Source organism: Triticum urartu, chromosome 5A, assembly GCF_056163025.1.
Source record: "Triticum urartu cultivar PI428250 chromosome 5A, HENAU_Tu73, whole genome shotgun sequence".
NCBI classification, from domain to species: Eukaryota; Viridiplantae; Streptophyta; class Magnoliopsida; order Poales; family Poaceae; genus Triticum; species Triticum urartu.
The window spans coordinates 623,101,556-623,110,120 of record NC_141877.1 but is presented as its reverse complement, the minus strand read 5'-3'; the positions used below and the strand labels follow the sequence as shown (position 1 = coordinate 623,110,120).

Below are 8,565 nucleotides of genomic sequence, written 5' to 3'. Positions count from 1 at the left end.
TATTAAGTTCATAAGAACAGAGTAATGCTTTAAGGAACATGACATGATGTAGAGGGATAAACTCATGCAATATGATATAAACCCCATCTTTTTATCCTCGATGGCAACAATACAATACGTGTCGGTTCCCTCTCTGTCACTGGGATCGAGCACCGCAAGATTGAACACAAAGCTAAGCACTTCTCCCATTGCAAGAAAGATCAATCTAGTAGGCCAAACCAAACTGATAATTCAAAAAAACTTGCAAAGATAAACCAATCATACATAATAGAATTCATAGGAGAAACAAATATTGTTCATAGATAATCTGGATCATCAACCCACAATTTATCGGATCTCAATAAACACACTGCAAAAAAAGATTATATTGAATAGATCTTAAAAAGAACGAGGAGAACTTTGTATTGAGATCTAAGGAGAGAGAAGAAGCCATCTACTCCCTCTGTTCTGAAATAATTGTCGTTGGGCAAACATAGTTCAGATTCTGTCACGTTATAAAAAAGTTTCACTTTCCAATTTTGCCCTCCCACTCACTCGCTCCCACTAGCTCTCTCGCTCGCCGCTCTCTGTCTCCTCCCCGTCGCCGCTCTCTCCCTCTCCCTCTCCCCTCCGTCAACGCCCTCTCCCTATCCTCGTCGCCGCTCTCTCACTCTCCTCGTCGCCGCCCTCTTCCTCTCCTCGTAGCCGGCCTCTCCCTCTCCCCGTCGCCGGCCTCTCCCTCTCCCCGTCACCGGCCTCTTCCACCGCCCGTTTTTCCTCACCACCCCGCCTCCACTCATACCCCGTAAGTCAACAAAATATCGATTCTTTTTGCGCCGGCGACGAGATTCTAGGCGAAGGACGTGTGGATGTGTAGAGGCGCCAGAGCTCGATATAGGCAATGAAGGCGTGGACATGGAGCGGTGCCCGAGCGGCGGATCTGGAGCGGCGTCCGAGAAACGGAGGGAGATGGAGTTCCCTCCTGGCGTGGCGGCTCGATCTGCAACGCCAGCAACTACGGTAGCCACCCTCGCTGCTGTCGCAGGGAGACGCCGCTCTTCCCCTTCTCGGTCCGCCCTGATGTTGTTTCCTCTCCGTGACCCGTCATGGGAGGCACGGCCAGAGGCATCCCCGCCGCGTGCAGCTGCTGCTCCCAGACGCCGCCGCCGCCCTCCACAAGGAGCGACGATAGCCTGAAGCTCTGCGGCCCGGCGTGCGCCGAGCGGCGCGCCGCGGGGGCATCGTCGCCGACCGGCCACACGACATCGCTCTCATCCAGCTAGAAGCATGCGCTGTCGTGGCCCGCCTCCGATTGCTTCAGCAAGCCAAGAAACTGGAACGCGCCCATGCCCGGCGACCTCGGCATCTCCATCGATGATGGTAAGCCCCTCCTCTGTTCCCTCTAATGGTAAACTCTGAAATTGCTTGCTTGCTTTCTTTCGGCAGCAGGCCAAGAAACAAGGAGTGCATACTTAATTCAGTTAGTTTTGCAGTAGTTTGGTTGCAGTAGCAGTACTTCATTCAAGTGAAAAGATTCAGTTAGTTGTACCTCTGCATACTTAATTCAGTTTGGTTGCAGTACTTGTATCTCTGCATACTTAATTAACTGAATTTGGTTGCAGTAGTTGATTCAAGTGAAAAGATTCAGTTAGTTTTGTAGTAGTTTTGCTAGAGTAATAAGGAAAAGTTGCAGTAGTTTGTCAATGTTAACCTCGACGTATCTGCAGTTTCATTCACTGCTTGCTACTCCTCCTTATTACTCCTCGGTGCTGGAGTACTTCGACGTGTCTGGAGTATTTTGAGTAGCTAAATAAGTGCAGTTCAGTTGCTTCAGTCGCTGCTTATTTCTTCAGTAGCTAAATAAGTTTAGTTTAGTTTAGTTGAAGTGAGCTGCGTTCTCGCTGCCGCCTTGCATATTTCAGAGATCGAGAGTGTAGATCAAAACATAGTTAAGCAGTACACAAATCAAAATCTACTGGTAATCTCCATTTCTAAATCAAGCATGGCAAGTTTTGTACTCATGGAGTACTTCTGGTGAAATCAAATTCAAAGAACTATTGGTAAAACTACTTGTAGTTGAACTACTGGTAAAATCAAATTCAAAAAACTACTGATGTAAATAAAATTCAAAGAACTACTGGTAAAATCAAAATCAAAGAGTTTAACATGGCAAGTTTTCTCTTTTCTGGTGTAAATCAAAATCAAAAGTAATCTTGCATTTTCTCTTCTCTTCTTGCTCTCTTCTCCTATCTTGTCTTCTGTACCTTTCCTTTAATTAATTAAATGAAACATTTCCTTTAATTAATTAAAATGAAACATTTCCTTTAATTAATTAAATGAAACCTCTCCTTTAGTTAAATAAAATGAAACCTAGGTGAACTTAGTCCATAAAGTTACTCCTAATTTACTGTCAAATTACTCCTAGTGTTGACACTGTTGACTCCCTAGTGTTGACACTGACAACAACCAGTCAGGATGACACTGTGACAACAACAGTTAGGAGTACGCCCATTTGGTTTAATTGAAATGCACAAAAATTATGATGTGAAAGAAGAAGTCAGTTTATTGAGCACATTTAGTTAATGGCTGCTGTCAAAATTTTTATGCTCCATTTAGTGAGCACATTTGTTAACACTACTCTTGCTTGTTAACTGAATTACTCCATTTGTTAACATCTGTATTTACAGTAGCAGTTACTTTTGCACAGTAGCATCAATATCAAGTGTAGCAAGTGTACTCCTGCTTGCTCTTCTCTGAACAATAATCTTTCCACCTGAATGTGCTATATGAACACTTCCTTGTTGTTTGTATACACCGTCGAGTCGAATTGCCTAACTTCTGAATGTCTACATGACCATTCTTTGCTTCTGTCAATGAAAATCAGTGTTAGCAATGTTTAGGTTGTTACCAATGTGTTCTGAAAATAAAAATCCATTTAGTGAGCGCATTTGCTAGGAGTACAGTGTTACACATGCCAATGTTCAGTCTTATCCTCTCCTCTTCTTAGATAATTTTAATTAACTGGAAATTAAACCTTTTCTTTTAGTTAAATCTAAATAAAACATTCTTAGTTAATTAAACTCAAATTAAACCTTTCTGTTAATTAAACTTAAATTAAACCTTTTCTGTTACTAAATTAAACCTTTTGTGTTAAAATTAAATTAAACTTTCTAGTCCTCTCTCTTCTATTCCACTCCTTTCCTCTCATATTCCTCTCCCAGTCCTTTCCTTTAGTAGCAGCAACAACAACAAGTCCTTTTCTTTAACTAATTAAAACTAAAGGATTATGGATTATGACACATACTCTTCTCTAATTCACTCCTCTCCTCTCCTACTACTCTCCTATCAGAGAATGATCATACAAATGGAGTAGTAGAAATATACATATACAAATGGAGTATGGAGTAAAAAATACATGGAGTAAAAGTGCAAAATTAAATGGAGTAAATTTTTAAATGGAGTTACACATACAAGTGGAGTTAGACATACTCCAACATACTCCACACAAACAACATACTCCAACATACTCAAATATGGATTATTACAGACATGACAAGCATCACTAGCATCACAGCCTCATCGCAAGCAACTAGCCTCATCACTAGCGTCAGAGCCTCATCGCAAGCATCACAAGCATCATCACTAGCATCACAGCCTCATCACTAGCATCATGAGCATCATCACTAGCATCACAACCTCATCACTAGCATTACAACCTCATCACTAACATCAGAGCCTCATCGCAAGCATCACAAGCATCATCACTAGCATCACAGCCTCATCATTAGCATCACGAGCATCATCACTAGCATCACAACCTCATCACTAGCATCAGAGCCTCATCGCAAGAATCACAAGCATCATCACTAGCATCACAACCTCATCACTAGCATCACGAGCATCATCACTAGCATCACAACCTCATCACTAGCATCAGAGCCTCATCGCAAGCATCACAAGCATCATCACTAGCATCATCTCAAAGCATCTGAACAAGCCTCATGTCAAGCATCTGAACAAGCCTCATGTCAAGCATCTGAACAAGCCTCATCTCAAGCATCTGAACAAGCCTCATCTCAAGCATCACAAGCAGCACAGGCCTCATCACTAAACCCTCTCCATTAGCCCTAAGTTGTGCAGGGCATTTGCATACACCTCTGGAGGGCATGATAATCTTGGAGGTAGTTGTCCAAGCCCCTCAAGCCTTTCCTTGTTTACATGGTGTATTTTATACCCATTGCCCCCTGCATGGTTCAGGATCTGAATCATGCACGTCTGCAGAGTTAGGAAAATTCTGTTGAGCTTGTAAACGTCATAGCCTTCAAATTCCTCCAAAACAACCTTAATAAGGTCTTGTAGTGTTTTAGGACTCAGACAATCTGTCAGGGATTGGAGCGAGTTGAAAAACCCAAGGTCAAGCACATTCAAATCAGGACTGTTGGGAGGTTGTTGTATTATTGTGATGTCAAGTCCAGTTTTTGCGACAACTTCTAGAAATTCCGGGTCATCTGGCAAGATATGGGGCTTAGCATTATCCTGCTGAATGTAGATGGTTTGTCCAGCATCACCTTCGGGCCAAACAACTTGTATTGCTGGCAAGACATTCTCTATTAGGAACTCCCTCATCACTTTTCTGTCGACTTTTATTGATTTTGTCTCTATTGTACCTCTGGGCCTGTTGTTGCTTCTCCTTTGAGCAGGAACTTCCTTCACGAATGGCCAGATACCAATTTTCCCAGAGAAGGTCACGTTTCCTTCACTGTCCCACCTCGGCCTAGCAACGGCTGTCAAGAACATCACCTTGCCAATACAGTTGCCATGTATAGGCCTCGTAGGCTCTTCCTCCCCATCCAACAGATAATATGTTTTATTCTTCTTTGTCATGTTAAACCACTTTTCGTCGATATGGACAACATTATGCATAGTATTGAACTTATTAGGCCTTTCCGTTGTTGTTGCCTCATCAAGCATCGACAAACAAAATTTCATCCTATCCTTTTTATTCTGGTCCTTTAGAGCTGGCTTCACACAGTTTGTATGCCTCCTTATCAAGTTTAACATGAACTTTCTATGAAGCGTGGTAGGGCTACATCCTAGTTGCTAGGCAAGTGACCTAACGGTAGACCTTTTGTTTAATGGGATCGTTAGGATTTTTTCTAGGTTAATGTCCTTAGGCTTTCTTCCAGAATTTCCTTTTTTTATTAGAAACATCCACCTCTTTACCTTCGCTAATTTGCTTCATTGCTTTCCTCCAAATTCTTTGTATATTCCAAACACCCACTCCAAATTTTTTTGCAATGTCTTGCTTATTAGTTCCCAAAAAGTGCCTCCTCTACTCATACACAGTGTATGTATTGCTACATAAGTAGCAAATTTTTGCTGGTCATTAAGGGTTTTATATTTCCTAGCAACTTGCCCAACACCTGTACCAAGACATACAACAGAGAATTGATTAAATGAAATGATCAAGTGATGAAGTGATGGAATGATCAAGTGATGAAATGATGAAATGATCAGCTGTAACTGTACCTGGATTTTGAACAATTTCATCTCCTTCCATCCCCTCTCTGGCATCTCCTTCCATATCATCTCCTACATGTCCTTCCATTTCATTTTCTGCATCTTCATCCATTTCATCCACATCTTCTGCAGGTGGAGTGAAGTTGAGGTCTGGGAGATCCATTTTCTCCTGAAGATATGATATGTAATATGAAGTAGAAGTAGAAGTACAAGTACAAGAAGTACATATAAATTCAGTCTGTTTACTATCAATTGCTGTCTGTTTACTGTCAAAGCAAGAATTAGTTTCCTAGGTTAATAGCCATAATTAGTTTTCTGTATCTTAATTAACTCTAAACATTTTGCCTGAAAACTGAATGTACAATGTTTCTGTAGATAATTTGATCGAAAAGGGACGGCATGCTGAGGTGTACAAAGGACAGCTTGCTGATGGACAGTTTGTGGCAGTGAAGAGGTTAACAAAAATACTTACCAAGCATGCTGAGGTGAGCAGAGTAGAGACTGTCTGCAATCATGATCTAGAGTAGCATGGAGGAAAATGTTTGCAAGAGTACAATTACAGGCATGAGTATAATGAATTAACCAATTGTTGTCAGTTGAAACTTAAAGTTCAGACATGAAGTAGTCTTAGAGACCCGTGTACTCCTTGTATTCATGAGTACAGTAAGAAGCAGATAGTGCACTTTGCCAGCTGCTCTTTTCTTTGCTTTTACCCCAGGATAACACACTAAGATCAGTACTGTACATTATTTTGTTTGACAGGAGTACATTATCTACATTATTTTGTTTGAGGAGTACAATATATGTGTAATGCATGAAGACCCTTAAGCCCTCTCTGACAGGAAGATCTTTCATTGGCACAAAAGGGGTACCACGAAAAGAAAAGAAATATTTGTTTATTCAGCCCTCTTTTCTCTCTATCTCTAGTTCTTCAGTTTTCTGTGTCTTTAGAATTTTTGTTTTCAGTGTTTCTGTAGTCCAGTCTTCAGTTTTCACTACCTTTCTACTCCTAATAATCATTAGTGTTTTTAGTGCAGGAGTATAATTTTGTTTCAGTCATTAGTGTTTTAGTTTTCATTACCTAATAATCAGACCTTAGCTCGTTCTCTTTAATCAGTACCCGTGCTAGTATTTTCTTAGTATGTGAGCTTGCATCATTGTTCAGTCACACTAAATTTTGTCAAGTCTACATAGCTAGTGATTCAGTTCTTGGTTTCTTTTTAGTTTTTCAATTGTGATCCTTCCTCACCTAAGTTCTTCACTTTGTGTCTGTATGTGAGCTTCCATCATTGTTCCGTCTACTAGTCTATCAGTCTAAGTCCCTAGTGCTTACTCACTCTGTCATTTTCCAGTAAGTCCCTGCTCATTTTGAGGTGTTCCTCAACTGATTTTGCACTAACTGTTTCAGTATCATTGGCTTTGGCGACATTGATCCTTCTTCACGTATGCTGGTTGTTGCATTTGAATTCAGGTTAGTTTGCCAAAGGAAAGTCTCGGTCATTCTTCCCTGTGAACAAGAGCATGATCGATGCGAGTGTGATTTGTTGTTTATTCACGACCGTCGTTTTACAATAGTTTGTGCATCATGCTCTTCTTCACGTGGTCAGGTTTTCTTGTAATTTTGCTTGCTGTAGATATATATGATTGGGCTACATGTACATGTTCTCCTAAGCAAAAGAAAACTGAAGCTAAGCTAGCTAGCAACGATGGTGACTGCTATGCTTTTAGTCTGTTCTTTGTTGAGAATTTTCATGCAATATGCCTGTTTCATCACATGACATTTGACTATGAATGAACTTGGGTAACGCCGTTGAAGTTGGTATCTTGCTTGTTTCCAAGTCTTGCGGTTGTACATGATGGTTTCATCAGATGGATGTGAACTGAATGTATGTCCAGTTTACACCGATGTAACCTGATTCTGAAGAAAAGAATGCCACATACAGATGGCGTCGACCTTGGCCTCCTCGTCGATCTGACTCTGCATTAAGAAAACTTGTTGGCATCAAGTGTCCCCCTTCCTCCACCGGCAGCCTTCCATCGAATTCACATCAGAACACTTCATTCATTCACCCAGAAAAAATAACTGACATTGCCAACATCTCACAAGAAAGAAGAGAGCCGAGTTGAAGTTGCCAGCCTGTTTACTTGTGTTCTTCTTCACAGAATCAATCATGTTTACTTGCAGCCTTACTCACTTTGTGTCTTAGCTCATCAAATTCCTCAATTGAGGAACACATGGACTTGTCATTCCGGTCTTGGGATCAAAAGTAGCATATGGACTTATCATTCTGGTTTTTGGATGATTTAGTTAATCAAACTGACATCATTTGACATGTTTTTTTGGATCAATTGTAGATTCTCTTGATTGGAGTGGAGAGGAGCAGAGACGAGAGGAGCAGCAGAAGTGGACAGCGCAGCGGTTGACCTCGAGCTCTTGATTGGAGTGGGTGGAGGTGGCCGACGAAGGATCTGTGGCGAGCAGTGACGGATCCAAAGCTGTGGCGGAGGAGGAAACCGACGGGAAGGGCGGCCGGCGAGGGAGCTGCGGACCGCGGCGGGGAAGGGCGGCCGATGAGGGAGCTGCAGACCACGGCGAGGAAGGGCGGCCGACCGGCGAGGGAGCTGCGGACCACGGCGCGGAAGGACGCCGGAGATGCGAACGACGGAGGAGCCTGGCGAAAGGGAGCAGCGATGGCGGAGAAGCCTGGTGGAGGGGAGGAGCGACGGAGGAAGATGCCTCTCGATTGATTTCAAATCGGGGGTAGTATTGTACTTTCATACAGTTTCACCGGGTCGGAACAATGCCCCCAGCGACAATTATTTCGGAATGAAGGGAGTAGCTAATAACTATGAACCCGTAGGTCTGAAGTAAACTACTCACACATCACCGGAGAGGCCATGGAGTTGATGTTGAGGCCCTCCGTGATCAATGCCCCCTCCGGCGGACCTCCGAAAAAGGCCTCAAGATGGGATCTCTCGGGTACAGAAGGTTGCGGTGGTGGAATTAGGTTTTCGTGATTCTCCTAGATGTTTGGAGGGTACGTGGATATATATAGGAGGAAGAAG

General features: G+C 42.5%; 1 long non-coding RNA gene and 1 pseudogene across 2 annotated transcripts; one reads left to right on the top strand and one right to left on the bottom strand.

The window, feature by feature from the left end:
* The first annotated feature begins 518 nt into the window (after positions 1-518).
* LOC125529430 (uncharacterized) lies at positions 519-8,346 on the top strand. Of its 2 annotated transcripts, XR_007292625.2 has the most exons (5): positions 520-1,359; positions 5,875-5,984; positions 6,262-6,367; positions 6,908-6,970; positions 7,855-8,346. It is a non-coding gene; the product is annotated as an uncharacterized LOC125529430 (long non-coding RNA). The 2 variants fall into 2 exon arrangements; XR_007292624.2 differs by having other exon boundaries at positions 519-1,359; positions 6,262-6,970.
* LOC147973469 (uncharacterized) lies at positions 4,087-5,624 on the bottom strand (annotated as a pseudogene).
* Positions 8,347-8,565: the final 219 nt, after the last annotated feature.